Source organism: Schistosoma mansoni, chromosome 3 (assembly GCF_000237925.1).
Source record: "Schistosoma mansoni strain Puerto Rico chromosome 3, complete genome".
Lineage (NCBI taxonomy): Eukaryota > Metazoa > Platyhelminthes > Trematoda > Strigeidida > Schistosomatidae > Schistosoma > Schistosoma mansoni.
In genome coordinates this window covers 12,137,162-12,154,912 of record NC_031497.1, presented here as the reverse complement: position 1 = coordinate 12,154,912, position 17,751 = coordinate 12,137,162, and positions in this window count along the sequence as shown.

Genomic DNA, 17,751 nt, shown 5'->3' with positions numbered 1-17,751 from the left:
ATAGATTTTTCCATCAGTTTTACAGCTGTAGTAGTTAAACTAAGCGGTCTTTCCAGTCTGTTGGCAATGTGGACTGCCGCAGGGACATATCAAGCAGTATTGCTAAAGGCTCAGAAATAGCATTTGACAGGGCTTTCATAATCCTGGGATGAACATAATCAGGACCACTAGACTTATCCGGTTTGAGATGCTGAAGTAGTCTTACGACAGTACCTTTCTCAATAACTACAGGGTCCATCAACATGCTGCCACAATCACAATGAATCGTTGATGGGAATCCAGCAAACTACTCACAATAATATTCGATGTGATTAAATTCTTCACAGTCACGCCAGGGGAGGGTTTCTGCCTTACTATCAGATTTTGATAGTGTATTATGTGACTCAGAACGAGAGATTACCAACAACCTACCGATCAAGTGCGTACTACTTTTAGCTTTTTTTCACTTCTCTTTCTGCGTACTACTGTCCATTTTTCATCACTCAGGACAATCACACCACAACTATTTGGGACGGTGACTGTTTTATCCGGGTCTTCAATTTCCACTAGAGATGCATTATTACCAATTTCAATATCATGTGGCACTTCACTCCTCGTTAGTTTCAACGGACATTTCACTTTCCTGTCAATCACAACAGGGTGTTTAACGAGTCTTGTAACAGCACGCACAACACCGACACATTCTTCACTGTCAGTATTTGTGTTCTTTTTACAGGCCAAGGCTAATAGGTTCATAGCCTCCTTGATTAGTAACGTCATATTTGTACAGCAAAACACGCAAAACCAGTGGGAGTTAGGCTTCCAGCATCTTTCGTGTGTGGTGTGACTTAAACGAGTACAAATCTTATGGAACCACCTTTTACACTCATCACACTGCATTCGTTCATTTACGGGGAATAATCCGTTCGGCTGTCCACGTCTATAAGCACTGACAACCATTGTAATCAGATAACGGTTTAAAATACAAATTGATCACATTAGGAACACAAGCGTGAGAGTCAATGAGAAAGAAGGTACAACAAGTCAAAGTTTAGCGAAATTTCAAACCTTAACGGAAATGCTTCGAGTTAAAGTAAACCAAGAATGCTTTTCGATCCAAGAAGTACACAAAAGCAACGACAATCACAAGTACGAAATCACTGTCTTTTTAGAAACACGCGCCTTTAATATCAACGTATTGTCTTTTTCGCAAACATTTTATTGCTAGTGTTAGCGTCTTGTCCTATGTTTACACTAAATAGGGCTGTATTTACTCCTAGATTATCTAACAAATTTTCCGGGTATATTCAGTGTAAGTGTTGGTAAATGAATTTGTCTCTTCCAACTCATCCAAGCCACTGGCAGCAAGAAGTCTAGTGTGATTGAAACAATCTGCGAGGATGATGGGATGCCAATCACTAACATCTCTCGACGTCTTGGACAACGGGCAGAAATTTTTGAGGAGCACTTCAACTGACCTGCTGCCCCGACGACATCGACCAGTTTGTCCTGCCCCCCATGGCCGGTGACGACTGATCCACCAAACGAGGCGGAAGTCCGCAAGGAACTCCGACTCCTGAAGCGCTACAAATCACCTGGCCCAGATGACTTATCTCCGGCTCCTTTTAAAGATGGTGGCGACTTTCTGACTAAGGAATTGACTGTGTTGTTTGCAAAGGTTTGGGAGCAAGAAAGTGTTCCAACATCATGGAATGAGTCGATAGTCGTCCCTATCTTTAAAAAGGGTTCACGTTGTTCCTGTAACAACTATCGGGGGATAAGTCTACTTCCGATTGCGTCCAAACTATTGGCTTCTGTCATTCTTCGTAGGTTGTTTAAAAGCCGAGAACGATTGACTCGCGAGGAGCAGGCTGGTTTTCGTTCTGGTCGAGGATGCATTGATCACATCTTCACCCTCCGCCAAATGTTAGAACACCGTCATACTTATCGCAGGCCAACAATCGTAGTGTTTCTTGATATCAGGGTTGCCTTCGATTCGTTGGACAGGACTGTTCTCTGGGATTGTCTATTGAAGAAGGGTGTGCCTGAGAAGTTCATTAACATCTTAAAGGCCCTGTATACGAACACCTCAGGCAGAGTGAGGGCATACAACCACCTTTCTCCCTTGTTCCATTCGAGCAGTGGGGTTAGGCAGGGTTGCCCGATCTCACCATTCCTCTTCAACTTTGCCATCGATGACATCCTGGAAACAGCTCTGATGGATGTAAGTAATGGCGGTGTGGATATGTTGCCTGGAGAACGACTTCTCGACCTCGAGTATGCGGATGATATTGTCTTACTGTGCGATAATGCCCAAACCATGCAATCCACACTTAATCAGTTGTCAATCAGTGTCCGCAGGTACGGCATGTGCTTTGCACCCTCCAAGTGCAAAGTACCCCTACAAGACTGGCAGGATTCTCATCCTGTACTCAACCTGGATGGTGAGCAGATTGAAGTAGTTGAGAAGTTAGTGTATCTAGGTAGCTACATGAGTGCTGGTGGTGGCGTGAGTGATGAGATCGATGCACGTATAATGAAAGCCAGAGCGGCTTATGCCAATCTGGGCCATCTTTGGCGCCTTCGTGATGTTAGTCTGGCTGTGAAAGGTCGGATCTACAACGCGTCGGTGAGAGCAGTTTTGCTCTATGCTTGTGAAACCTGGCCTCTCCGAGTTGAGGATGTTAGATGACTCTCTGTGTTCGATCATCGTTGTCTCCGAAGGATTGCTGACATACAGTGGCAACACCATGTTAGTAATGCAGAGGTTCGGCATCGTGTGTTCGGGCGCAGAGACGATAATTCAATTGGTGTCACCATCTTGAAACACCGACTTCGGTGGCTTGGACATGTTTTACGAATGTCGTCCCAGAGACTTCCACGTCGTGCATTATTTGCCGACTCTGGGACTGGTTTGAAAAAGCGGAGAGGAGGTCAGTGTATGACATGGTGTCGTGGCATGAAAGAGAGCTGCAAAGGGCTAGCTTCTGTTGGTCCTTCACGACTCCCTGGCTGGGGTCCGAGAGATGGTGCAATACGGTGGCTAGAGACGTTATCAGATATGGCTCAGAATAGAAGCCAGTAGCGATCCTGCTGTAACCTTTTTTCACATTCTTTATAAAGAGTGGTTATAACTTTCTTAACTGAGAGAGCTCTTCTGGTTGTACAATTCAGTTCCCCCCACTATTACTATTCCCTTTTATTTCTTCCTCTATATATACGCATCTTCCCCATTTCTCCTCCCCTTCTCATTATTTTGTGTGGCGCATATGTATCCGGTGCCCTTTGTACTAATATATATGTGTTTAAATAAAGAAATAAATAGTCACTGGCAGACAAAATGTAATTATGGAGAATTCGTCATCAAAGCTATATATAAACTATTTGATCACAAAAACAACTACCTAAATTTCAGATTTCTATTTCCCTAGCAACATTATTATTATTGAGATTTTCTGAAGATATTTTTATTCACTATAACATCAATACACATCTATAGTGTTTAGCTGCCTAAATTTAATTAAGTGAAGTGAATTAAGAATACATGGAAGAAAGCTTCTAGACCCGATAATGTTGCTGTGTGCATATAAACCAATTAAATACTAATGTCAAACATTTTCTTGGTGTACTTATCTTTTGATAGATTTGTGGTCATTGTCGTTCGAAGTTTGAATTACTTATTAATACACCCAAAGGTCGTATGCTTCGACCCAGCTTAGCTGCACAATATGATAAACGTCTCCTGCCACATTGTTCTTCCAATAAAGTAACTAAAATGCATTCTGAACCGGAAAAATATCGGTTGTCTAGAACTCCAGATGAAAATTATAATGTTGAAAATGGACTGTCAAATATTTTCGGCGACTTACGTCTTGAATGAGATTTTTCCCCAATATATTTACTTTTACTGCGTTTTATTTCTGTTCATAAGATTATATTTTTAATGAAATTATTTTTCTACCCTGTGTAGGTGTTTGCATTTCTACATACCCTGTAATTCAATATTTCTCACTTATTTATTTTTTACACGTTTTCTGATTTCCACCTGTTAAGTTTTATCCTAAAACATATTCTCAGGTTGCATTTTCCACTTCTTTGTCTAATTTTTACTCGTGTAATTAATGCATTTAAAAATAAAATAGATTCTTTCCAAAAAGTTGAAATAGTTCATTCCGTTTATTCCACATGTGTTATAAATAACCCTATAGTAACTTTCGTATATTTCACTTTGATGTATGTGTAAGCACATTCCAGATGAAATAGCGGTTACTCAATACATTTAAATATCACAGTGGGGATTGTTTACAAAGTCATTTGAGGCACTTTTGTCGTGGAATAGGAAGCAGCCACCCCAATTTTCAGACTTTTTGCGGATCACGGTATGTTAGGCCCCCAAACTTCCATCTTGTGCCTTCCTAAACTGTAGTGGAAACGGAAGATCAAAACTATCCGGTGGGTGATTTGTGGACCGATTACTATGATTTCACCTTGGTATTATTACCTTAGTGCTTAATTCACCTCTCTTTTGGGCAGCGTGCACGTATCTGACAACAAATCTACAAAATTTGAAATCGCTAATCACTGTGTCCAATGAACTATGTCGTTTTACTCATGAATGTCGAAGACAATCTAATCGGGTGACCCAGAATCATTCGTGTTTCATCTAAGTATATGGATAAAGTGAAGAGATTGTTAGAAGCCATTGTATAATATTTATCCGGATATTCTTTTGCTGTCATTGACCGACAAAATGTAATTATGGAGAATTCTTCACAATAATAATAATATTTATACCAGATACAATGAAAATATAGTCTATCCAAAAACGAAGATACATAGAAATTAAGTGTCAAAGCGTTTGGTACATTCATGAAATGCACTGAATAAAAGTAGAAGCAGCTATCGATATCTGATGAAAAGTTTACTCTCATGCCTTCCAACAGCTGGTTGACTGTTTAGATTATTGGAAATAAATGGACTCTTGTAGGATCAGATGTATGCACGATTCTAACAAGACGTTCGGTGTTGGGAAAAGCATGAGAGGAGTTAATAGCTAGGGTCCGATTTCTCAGGATTTCCAGAAACCTTTGGAACAAATGAAAGGTAGGTGGGATAGGCGTATTTCCATAAATGGAAAGTATAAGACTGATATACCTTAAATTACGTAAAATGAATTTCTGCACACATACTCATTGGACTAACTATTTTGTGTCCGATTGGTTCCCAAAAAAGCGATTGGTGCTTTTATATGCACTGGAATAGCCCAGCGGTCATTTGTAACCCAAATGTAGTTGTCTATAAGCACTCTTCACAAGAGTACAGCTCTTGATAAGAGCTTTTAGACGATAGGCTTCCCAATAAGACTATTAAGTCAGCTACGCAATCGTCTGCACCTATTACGCACAGCCAGGATTTTATTTTTAGAATTCTAAATACGATTTCCTTTCTTAGTAGCATATTATTTTTAAATCGCATGATTGTCATCGTCGTCAGGGGATTTATGTAGTCACTACATATATGAAGTTCCCGAGTTTAGTGATCAAATACATACATTCATCACGATTTCACACTGGTATATTGGGAATTCAAAGACAGACTACTAAGGAATTATATGTATTGAGCTTTCTGAGCGAACAAACATCAGAATATTAATTAAACTACAATAAATCTATATGACATTATACCGTATAGCTAAACTAAAAGACACTTAAAATGAATTTCGACCACCAATAAGAAGTAGATTTGAGTACCACCTACTAATTAGTTACAAGTGTTTGTATATAATTCAGGCCATGAGTGCGCTAATACAATCTCATTAGCAATGAAACGATGGGGGAAATATTGTGAGTAAACAAGTTGTTAAAGTCAATTATCACTAACTTCATAATGTTTGGATATTTCTCACAAATCATACTTGTACAACTGCTAGATTGTATTTGTTAATAACATTGCAAAAGATATCTGTCTAAAACCACTGGTATTCGACGTCAACTCTTAGAACCGTTAACTGGGCAGATTTTGTTTGTTTATAACATTACCTTACTTGTTGAATATTATGTCGGCACTCATCTCCTAACTGTCAGACATGCAATTACATTTTGATAACACACAAATGACAAAACTCCTAATGTCATGTTAAAAACACGTGAAAGTACTTCAAATTGGAATCTTTTGTTTAGATCTGCATATATAAATATCCAATAACACTTAGTAAGCCTTTTGTTACTTACGCCTGTTACCTCTCGTGGAGGGGCATAGGCCGCCAACCAGCATTCTCAAACCAACTCAGACCTAGGCACTCCGTCCCAGTTGTTTCTAGTCGCTATTCATTCCCTTCATGATTCGTCTGATGGCCATCCTGATTTCTTCGATCGTTAGTAGAGTAACATCTATAGGAAGGTCTATGTGTGCTGGTTCGATGTCCGATGGATTAAGTGTGGATGGCTTGTTCAAGACTTCCCCAAAGCGTTCCAGTCATCTATTCCTCTGTTCTTGAATCTCAGTGATTGGCTTGCCTTCTTTGTCCTTGACCGGTGTCTCTGGTTTAATGTATTTCCCCACCAGTTCCTTCGTTGTGTCATATATTTGTCTCATGTTTCTTTTTGTTGCAGCTCTTCCGCTGTCGTTGCTAGGTCTTCCACGCATTTCTGCTTGTTAGCTCTAAAGCTCTTCTTCACTTGCTTGTTTGCTCCTGTGTATTCAGCTTGTGCCTTGACTTTGCCTGTTCCTGTTCGGCTGTTGTTCATTAAAGTCTTCTTGTTCTTTCTTTCTTGAATCTTGTCCAGGGTTTCGATGAAGATACATTCCTTACGATGATGCTTCTCGCGGCCCGGCACCTCCTGACACGTTGAAGTTAATGCTACTTTGATCCCTTTCCAGTTGTCCTTCATGATAATTTCCTCTTCTTTGAGTAGATTCTTCAAAGATTGTAAACTGTTGTTGAGGGCCATTTTGAATCCGCCGAGTTTTTCATTATCTCGAAGGAAGGCTGTATTAAGCCTCTGTACTGCTGTCTCTCCATCTGTTCAGTGCTTCTTCCGTTTCAGTCTCATATTGGCAACCACCGGTTGGTGGTGACCTGAAGCTATCTCAGCTTCTCTCCTGGTTCCCACGTCTTCCATCAACCTTCCGAATTTTTTTGCTGACGCATAGATGATCGATCTGATTTTCTGCATTGTAGTCCGTTGAGACCCATGTGACTTTGTGTATGTGTTTGTAGGGGAATATTGTGCCGCCTATAACCAATTTGTTGAATGCACATAGATTTTCAAATCTCTCCCAGTCCATGTCGTTCCATTCTATCTTCATATCCGGTGTTTTCCACTCCGATTTTGGCGTTTAGGTTTCCCATCAGGATAGTGAGGTCCTTTCTTGGGCACTTCGCTATGATTGATTGCAGCCTCTCATATAACCGATCTTTGTCGTCGTCATCGCTATCATTGGTAGGTACATACCACTGAACGACATTCATTGTGATTCCCTCCCTATTTGTTTTGAGTGATGCTTTGATGATTCTAGGTCCATGAGATTCCCATCCTACAAGTACGTTTCGTGCTTCTCTGGACAGCATTAGAGCAACTCCATGAGTGTGTGGAGCATTTTCCCCTTCGTGACTGGAGTACAGCAGCACCTCTTCCGTATCTGGCCTTTGGTGTCCAGCTTGGGTTCAATGGGTTTCGCTGACTCCGAGTACTGTCAAGTTGTACCTCCTCATTTCCGTAAATATTTGACTGGTTCTCCTTGTCTCACACGCTGTGTGGACATTCCACGTGCCTGTATCAACTGTTTCTTCCATAATCAGAAGGGGTTCGGGCCTCGTGACTCCCAAAAAGCCTCAACTTTCACCATGAGGCATCACATTTGTTCTGAATGAAGGTAGTTCTACTATAATGTCGAAGTTTAAATTGCTTAATTTATTTATTCCATTCAGCGTTTTTTAAGGATTGTTGTTTTCTACGGGATGGTGTTGCCAACTACATGCTCGACCCTCGTCATCTACTCGAGCTTGAGACCATCGTTAACCTCAGGGGAGCTACAGGCCAGTTTTGTTAGTATTAACTTGTTATTAAACATGGACACATTCTAGCCTACCAATAATTTTGGATAAATGAAACAGTAACACTTCCTTTCATTAACCAATAAACACTATGATAGTTTTTCAAAGTTCATTAAATATGACTTTTACGAATCGGCAGTTATGTGTCACGATTGGCACCACTAATGAAACTCCAGGAATGCTGAGACTCACTGGCCTTACAACCTTTGTCCAATTCAGAAACGCTACGGATCGATTTCAGATTTGTTACTGAACACACATCATATAATATTATTAGATGACTTGGATGTATTACGTCGTGAGTGAACACTGAAAATGCAGAAATCCGCTATCAGTATTTAGTGTATGTCTGAAAGCCAATTACACTGTAATGTACACATAATTTTACACTGATCGTTTTTTAGTTTTGACGCTTAGGCACATTAACGGAAGTGAAGGATTGAGCGGCTCTGCTTACTAGGCTGATCTGCTTCCTTATTTTTCTCAAGCATTATAATTGTATTGCTTAGACTCAAATATACGATTAACAAGTATACTAGACTAAACAGGTGTCGTAACTATTGTTTCATTCGCACAGATATGTTACTTAAAGTAGTTGAATTTCGATAACTGAGCCATTAAACAAGATATTGTTTCAAGACTGAGGAAAACAGTCATTTATGTATCAAAACATGGTTTACAGCCCGACAGACCTTTCTCTAGGAACATTGTTCAATAAAGGTCTACTTCGAAAAAACAACGACTTTATAAACCTTCCTACGAGTTACGATATCACTCCAGATGTCAATGCATCTCCGGAATAACGCAGTCTGATGTAGCAAATAAAAGCCATAACCATAGCAATATTCACGGCATATTCGCATCGTAACATGAAAAATTCACTGACTGCATGAACAAACATGATCATTAATCCTGTCTCTGACACACTAAGTTTACATGAAAACGCTGATTATATTTCCAACTCGCTAATGTAAATTACTATGGAACCGTGACAGAATGCAAGAAATTTTGTAAAATGAACAGCGATGGGGATAGTCATTGAGATAAAGTATTCAGCTGACAACAATCTGACCGCGTGACCGTCAATTGGGTGTTCATAACATGAACCATGCAGAATACAGCAGAGATCTGGGGTGACTTTTAGCCGACAAACTGAAAAGTGTGAAGCGCTGATTCTCACCGAGCAATAAAATAGAATTAGACTGATGATTTGGTTTATATTAAGTAACGTGATTAAAAAGAGAATGTGTTATAAATTTACCACTGGTGTTTCTGTGAATTTTAGGCGTTATCGTAATATTTCTTAAAACCGTAAGAACCAAGTAGTTATGTTTATTCGCTCATTAGAAGTTTAATTTTTATGGTCAAAACGCCCCTTCAAATCCTCTTAATGGCAAAGAACTGGAATAAATGGTGTAATGATGGTATCGTCAGTGAGAAGATTCCCTCATGAACAACAACTGAAATATGGGTTTGGTGAGAAAATTTAGTGTTTTTGGAGACTTGTAACAGGCTAATATTGAACCGCATCACTTCTTGTAGTCCTGTTTATCTTTAAGTTGCTGTGCAAAACACGATATCGTAGTTGATCTAACACTTGGAGTAAAGACGAAATGTTAAACTATTACAGGGTTGCAGATGAAAACGGTTGTTTTCATTATCTGTAAACATATTAAATCTACATAACCACCCAAACCTTTCACTCTGTGCAGCAAATGCATGATAATTGGTGCTGAGTAGTATGTGAGTATTTTTCGGTCTCAGTAAGATGTTTAGCACACAGTTAACAAATTTCACATTTAATGAAACCCTAAGGTGTATTATTTGTTCAGGATTTATGTTCTTCAGTACGCAAACTGATCATGAGGATGCAGTAAATGTTGGGCTCATGACTGAAAGACTATGATATCAATTACTATAGCCACATGAAAAGCATAGTTGTCGAAGTTTAGTATATATATCAACAATAATTCGGTCTCACTTAAATTCGGAATGTCCGCCATCACATCAACATAAGATGCCATGAGTATTTGGAGTTCAACAGCGCCCTTATATATATTACGTATATAATCGAAATAAATGAACCCAGTCAAGTCAAGATCAAGAAAATAAGGTGTTCGAAGATATGATTTGGAAGCAATCAGTACGTCAAGAAATATTCGGTCTGGGCTGACTTGCAGATGCAAAGGATAGGTAGTGCGGCGTACCAACTCATGATCTGACGCTTATGCGTAACCGAGCACCTTCAGCTTGAGTGAGTCTAGTAAAACTGATAAGGTCAGCACCATTGTCAAAGATATGCAGAAATATTCGGTCCGGGGATTTATTTGCTGCTTATCTCCCTTTCTATTGGGCTAGCGACGACCCTAGGACGCTATCAACCAGTAGTGCGAATCCAACGAGTTTGCGATTTGTAAACACTTTTCTGATAGTTTGCTATGTCCAAAGGTATCAGGTCGTCTTTCCATAAGAGGCCATGTGGTACACCTGAGAATGAAGCTTTCAGCTGTCAGTGAAATCGTCCTATAAACCCATAGCTTGTGTGTGGCAAGCGTTCGTTCGGAGCTCTGTGATCCAGATTTGAAATGACTTCCACGGTCTGTTGTGAAAGTTGAAGGGTATCCAAAACTTGCTGCTCATTGTTTGGCAAAGGTGCAGGCCACTGTTTTGGCAATAAAGTTCTTGGTGAGTACCGCTTACAGTCAACTTTTGAAATAGTCCACACACACCAAGAGGTATGATTGTCCATTTGAATCTGGTAAGGGCTCTAACAAATCAACAGGCACATGTGTAAGATCCAAACCTAGTTTCCAACTAGGTTTGATTTGTTGATTAACTGACGAGTAGAATTAGAGACGCGCACCCCCCAATAAAAATCAGAACAAGGTGTTTTGGGGGTAATAACGGTTCTAAATTTCATCATATATACAAATGTACAAATTTACCTAAACAAATATTACCACCCAGTTATTCAACCGACAATTGATACCAAAATATTCAATCTAAATTACGAAGAATAGCAAAGTGGTAAGAAATATATGAAAATTACCGAAAACACCAAAAGGTGAGTGTTATTCTATCCTTTCTGGATAGATCAAGTAAGATTCCGTTTGAGCGGCTGTTTTATAACACAAAGTGTTTCAATACCTGGGAAAGTGCTCCGAATTGCAACCAAAAATGCACGATCCCAGTCAAAATCAAACCGCACAATCAAAGAGCGAGCAGTCAATATGGCAGCCGCCAGAATAATAACAATTAAAACAAACTAAATACAGTTCAGTAAGGAACATGGTGACTCAATAAGAACGAAAAGAAAACCAAGAAAATTAAACGTTACAGACTTAATTAGCATCAAAAAAGTTAACAATATATACAAATAAGGAAACCACAAGGAAGAAATCACAAAAGTATGCATGGAGGGATTTTCACTTTCAAAATGGTTCTAACAACATGGTCGAAACAAGCGTTGAGAATTGTAAAAGAATCGAATGGACATCTGTTGCGTAAAGTTACATTAGATTTCTGGTAGTTTATACAGGAGCGTGCCCTCTCCCCTATGTCTTTATTCATACCAGGTAACAGCCTAAACTTTTACGAGCATACTGCATCACAAGTGTTCAAAACAAGAATGCCCATTTGATTATAATGTTAAATTTCAGTAACATCGAATGAAGTTTATTACGACATAAAAAATATATCATACCCAACCTTGAATGTGGTATTCCAGTTTGCATTAATTGCACGCATAATGACCTGATAAAAACTGAGAGCATTCGAAGAAGATTCAATGAAGATGTCTTGGAGCATTCTGACAACATGGATTACGACTAAAGATGCTAACAGATCACGTTGGAACCTCTTTGGATCAGGCTCATCAAATCAAGCCTAATCTCTATCTGCCGGTTTACAATGCTATTCCATGCCCTTGGGCATCCATCACTTCGTACTCTCTCGTATCATCCAACAACCTTCACAATAAAGAGAACATCTTGTCAGTTCCCAGAACTCACACAAACGTACCTCAGACTTTCTTCATTATTCGCTATTCAACCATGTGTAACAGATTTCATCACAGTGAAACTATAAGCTGATTTAGAAGTCGTTTTCGTGACTTTCTTTACGAAAGCGTTTTGTGTCAACCACTAAATATCAGTGTGATCACCAATGATTTATACAAACGAGATTCCATATTATGTATAACTGATTGCAAACAGGATAGAACATCCGAAATTGTGTCCAACTGTTCGTCCATTTTATGTTTTCTTTCTTTTCATTTAAATATTAGAAGTCCGCTTATGCTCATAATTATTATGATTATTGGCACTATTATCATGGTTGATCCTCTGATATATTAGACGTTCTTTTCCTCCTCCCATCTTCTTCCTTCTTTCCTTTACCGCACCAAATTTATTCCCAAAAATCCAAAGATTGCTGATAAAAACACGATGTGTGGTGCTCTGCTCAAATCAACAGATTTTTAGGATTCAATCTATATTCATATATATACGACACGAACAAATTGATATTTGATTATCCTCTGCTATTGTTTAAGTTTCATCGCAACAAATTAAACCACTACAGCACAAACACTTGTACTACCGACGAAACTTACTGCAGTAATAAAACGTACCCTTATTTATTTATTTGTGGTCATTTTTTGTCTTTTCTTTTTGTTGTTCATTTGGCGATAAATACATAATTGTCCACTCTTATTCTGTGTTCACGAACACACTTATTAAACTATTTACGTATTTCATGTTTCCTTCATTTCGATTTCCTTATTTTCTCATTTTCCTCCTTTTATGTCGATCTAATATTCTTCCTAATTACACAGGACCCGTTTTCCAATGTGGCGAATATTATGCCAACACTATAGAAACGTGTGTACAACTGGATTTCTGAAGAAGCACAAAACGGTTTCTTCAGAGCACTTATGTACCGATAAGATGTTTGTAAATAATAATATCAGGTCAAAAATATCGTTCAGCTGCGTGTTTTATCGTTGCCTAAACATCTGAATGAGAAGGTCTAAGCAACGAATTGAAGACGCCGCGTCGACAGTGTCTCGACACGATTGGACAATCTCTAAATGCAAATGTGTCGTATAATAAGGTCACCTTACCAGTTCACATATACTTATAACGCATTTATAGGATTGTTGAAGATACATCGTGCTAAAAATCACTGTCTTCTTTTTGAAGCTGGGTGAACTAAGGAAGGTCGACTCCTTGAAGATTGTTCAAGGAAGTTATACGAGACAAAGCGTCTATGACTACATTGTTTGCCCCAGAAATGTGCTGCATATCTGAAGTAAACTGAGAAACATAGTCCAGTAGTCGAGGCTCAAGAAGTGAGTACTTGTTTGAGGATGAGCTTAAAGAAGTTAAGAGGTTAATGATCGGTAAAAAGGATGAATTCTCTGCCCTCGATAGAGTGTTGAAAATGCCGTACAACACACTATATATCTAGAAGTTCCCTACCGAAAGTGCTGTACCTCGATTCAGTGTCTAGCGACTGTCTCGAAAGAAATCCTAAAGGTTGCCAAGAGTGGTCAACCCATTTTTGTAAGACTCCTCCGATCGCTGAGTCGGCGATAATAATGGTCGCTTGAGTGTCTTGATGTGCGAGCAGGGTTGCCTTTGCGATGAGTTCCTTAATTGTAGAGAATGCTTTTCGCGCAATGTCGTCTAGATTAATTGATTTCGCATTTCCACGAAGTTGGTCGGTCAACGGTTTCATAAGGGACGCGCATTTAGGTATGAAGTTGAGACCTCGAAAGACATCATCGATGAACCCTTGGAAGGCTTGTGCACCACTTCTTAAGCCGAATAGCACGCGTGACAATTCGTGAAGACCGAAAGGAGTGGTGATATCGATCTTGTGGATGTTGTCAGCAGTTATAAGAAATTGGTTATGTGCTTTAACCAAGTTGATATACAAAAAAACAGTTATACCTTTCAAGGTAGCCAGTATCAACGAGGTAGAGAACTTTCGTTATCACATCTGTGACATATAACAGACAGCTATGGTTGCTGGCTACGATTGCCGTTAACGCGTTCCGGCTCCGAAGTTTCCCGAAATGTTTTTCGTGTCGGTTGGTTCCGAGCTCCAAATTTGCAGGGTTTTCTACAACTTCGCGAAGATTTTCCGCACTGATTATGATACCAGCATCAATCAGGTTTATGTGTCTCTCGTGATCTAGAGGCCGATCGTTTTTGTGAACTCCTTAGAGGGGTTTGTGATCGTCTACGTTCATGACGAATACTAAGGTAACTTGTCAAAGTATGACAGAGTTACGTAACGTCAGTTCGTGTCGTTTGAGGTCTCCCTTTGACTGAATAGATCTTGGCGTTAGACGCTCTGGTGATCTCTGGAATACGGTTGGCAGATACAACCAATTCGTCTACAGCGTCGTTTTGAAGCAAAACAAACATTGCATCCATCTGTTGAGGAAGCTTAGACAAGAAATGTTGTCTAAACAGTCCAACGTTGAAAGTCTTTTGACCGATTACCTCCCTCATTCTTAACAATATGTCCGTTGCTGAGCCATGTTGCAAATCGATGTTATTAAGGAGTTTATTCTTCCTCTGTCGAGCGGTGAGATCTCTGCGTTAAAGAGTGGACCGTTTACGAATTTCATAAGGTTCCGAAACGTCACTAGGAAACATACTAGGTATGACGTACCTGTTGAATTCGCGCCGTAGTTCCTTCACTACTGCTAGGAATTGTGCACGTGGGTCAGTCACGCGGTGCTCGTAGAAACCAGGCTCACCACTGAAGATGCCACAGGTATTTGGAGCTTGACATCTTAACCCGTAGCACCTTTTATGATCGAAGCGTGCCCGCCTAGTGCAATCAGAAGTCAGAAGCGAAGAAGTTCGAAGATATATTTGATAAGTTGTCGGTATATCGAGAAGTGATTGACCCAAACTGACTAGCTGTTGTAGGGTAAATGGAGCACAGCGCTCCCACTCGTGATCTGGTGTGCCTTCGGCTAATGGGGTTCATTAAAACTAATGTGGTCAGCATCAAATGACGAAGACTTACAGAGTTATTGATTTAGAGGATTTATTTGCCGTTAAACTGTAATATCACTGAATATTCGTTTTATATAATGCACTGATGCGATGGAATCATTTTCGTTTTCCTTGAGTAATGAAGGCTATCAAACAATGCGGCTAAATTCAAATCAAATTTACCATTGTCTTTATTTGATCGGTTCTGAATGAACTTATAAACTGTCGTCTTACGGCATTTTGACCTTCAAGGGTCAACATCCTTCAAGCTGCTTGACACACTTTTGGCAGAGTCATGAGTGTGAGTAAAGATTTGTTGCTTAATTACTGTTAAGATAAATGCACGTTAGTTTAGTCTCACAATAGCATAAATGTTTATGAATCATCGTCATCAGCTAGAGTAAGAGGTGTACACTGAATGTCACACTTATAACATATATGCAAGTTCATACATCTTCCTGTATTGAGGTGGCTACTTATTTAATTAAAGCTAACTTATCTCTATTTGTCATAAATCATGACCTGCGAGCTATATCGTTCTATTTATGCACCAAATGTGTCCTATCTCCCTATTTTGAGTAAATTTTAGGGTTTTCCCTAGGTATATAGATTTATATGAATTTATACAAATATTAGTAATCGTAGCTTCCCACAGAAACTGGAGAAAACTCAAAATTTTCCTGAAATTTGTGGGGGTTTTTCTCCTAAAATTTGAGGGTTTTGTGCCATTTCCCCAACCTTTTCTATTGAGTTTTCACCGTTCTAAATGACACTTTACATTCGTCTTCTGTTGCACCATTCGGATCATAGAGCATATTCCATTAAAGGCGAGTCCAATGAGAAATTCAATGCTGTTGTTATAGTTGGAGTCATCACAATACTCATTTTGACCTCCGCAACATAATAACTCCTCATAATTAATACGTGTCTCTGTTCAATCAATCAGTTATAAACTAAGTAAAACCTGAGATATGTGTATCGGTCCAAGTCCCCACCACATATACACAAATAAAATAATCACGTTGAAAACCAAAGCGGTAGAAGTATTAGTATCAGTTTTAGTAACAGGGGATTAGAGATGTAGAATACGATTTAAGAAAAAAGGATGAGTTCTCAGAATTAAAGGTACAAAATAATTTTAAAACTCAGAATTTGAGGGAAGATAGTGAGTAACTGCTTTTTGACCATTGCGACTGGTTCTTAGCCATTTCATACACCTTTAATCATTAGTCATAAGAATCGCACATATCTCCCAGATAGTCTACAACATGTTAGAGAATCAGGTGTCTGGTCAGGGTTGTAACAGGCGGTCATCACGATGCTTGCCGCTTAGCTTGGTTTGTGCTGCATATTTGTGCATTAAAGTCACTTTCTACGATTACTTTATTTAAACGTGTGGCTTTCCAAAATAGGTCAGAAGTCCTTCTTGAAGATTCATCTTGCGAATCAATCAATGGAGCCCAGACAGAGTAAAGAGGTAACTTTACGTACTTATTTACTTACGCCTGTTACTCCCAATGGAGCATAGGCCGCCGACCAGCATTCTCCAACCCACTATGTCCTGGGCCTTCCTTTCTAGTTCTATCCAGTTTTTCTTCATTCTTCTCATATCTGTCTCCATTTCTCGGCGTAATGTGTTCTTTGGTCTTCCTCTTCTCCTTTGGCCTTGAGGATTCCAAGTGAGGGCTTGCCCTGTGACGCAGTTGGGTGCTCTGCTCAATGCGCGTCCTATCCATTTCTATCGTTTCTTCTTCCTGATTTCTCCCTCCACTGGAATCTGGTTTGTTCTCTCCCACAGTAGGTTTTGGCTGATAGTGTCTGGCCAACGGATCCGAAGTATTTTGCGTAGACAACTGTTAATAAACACTTGTATCTTCTGGATGATGGCTTTCGTAGTTCTCCAAGTTTCCGCCCCATACAGTAGAACTGTCTTGACATTGGTATTGGAACTTATGATCTTGGCGTTGGTTGACAATTGTTTTGAGTTCCAGATGTTCTTCAGTTGTAAGTATGCTGCTCTTGCTTTGCCGATCCGCTCCTTCACATCTGCATCTGATCCACCGTGTTCATCGATGATACTGTCCAGATATGTAAAGGTTTCCACATCCTCCAAAGCTTCTCCGTCAAGTGTAATTTGATTGGTGCATGTTGTATTGTATCGGAGTCTTGCTCTTCCCTTTGTTTATATTGAGACCTACTGCTGCTGAGGCTGCCGCTACACTGGTCGTTTTCTCCTGCATTTGTTGTTGCGTGTGTGATAGAAGAGCCAGATAGTCTGCGAAGTCTAAATCGTCCATCTGCATCCTACCTGTCCACTGTATCCCGTGCTTCCCTCCGGATGTTGACGTCTTCATAATCCAGTCAATCACCAGGAGAAAGAGAAAGGGTGAGAGTAAGCAACCTTGTCTAACACCGGTCTTTACTTTGAACGGGTCAGTGAGTTGTCCTCCATGCACGATTTTTCAGTTTAATCCATCATAAGAATTCCGTATGATATTGCTTATCTTCTCAGGCACGCCGTAGTGTCGAAGAAGCCTCCATAGTGTTGTCCTGTCCACGCTATCAAATGCTTTCTGTTAGTCAATGAAGTTGATGTAGAGTGATGAATTCCATTCAATTGATTGTTCCACAATGATACGTAGAGTTGCGATTTGGTCTGTACACGATCGATCCTTACGAAATCCAGCCTGTTGATCTCGA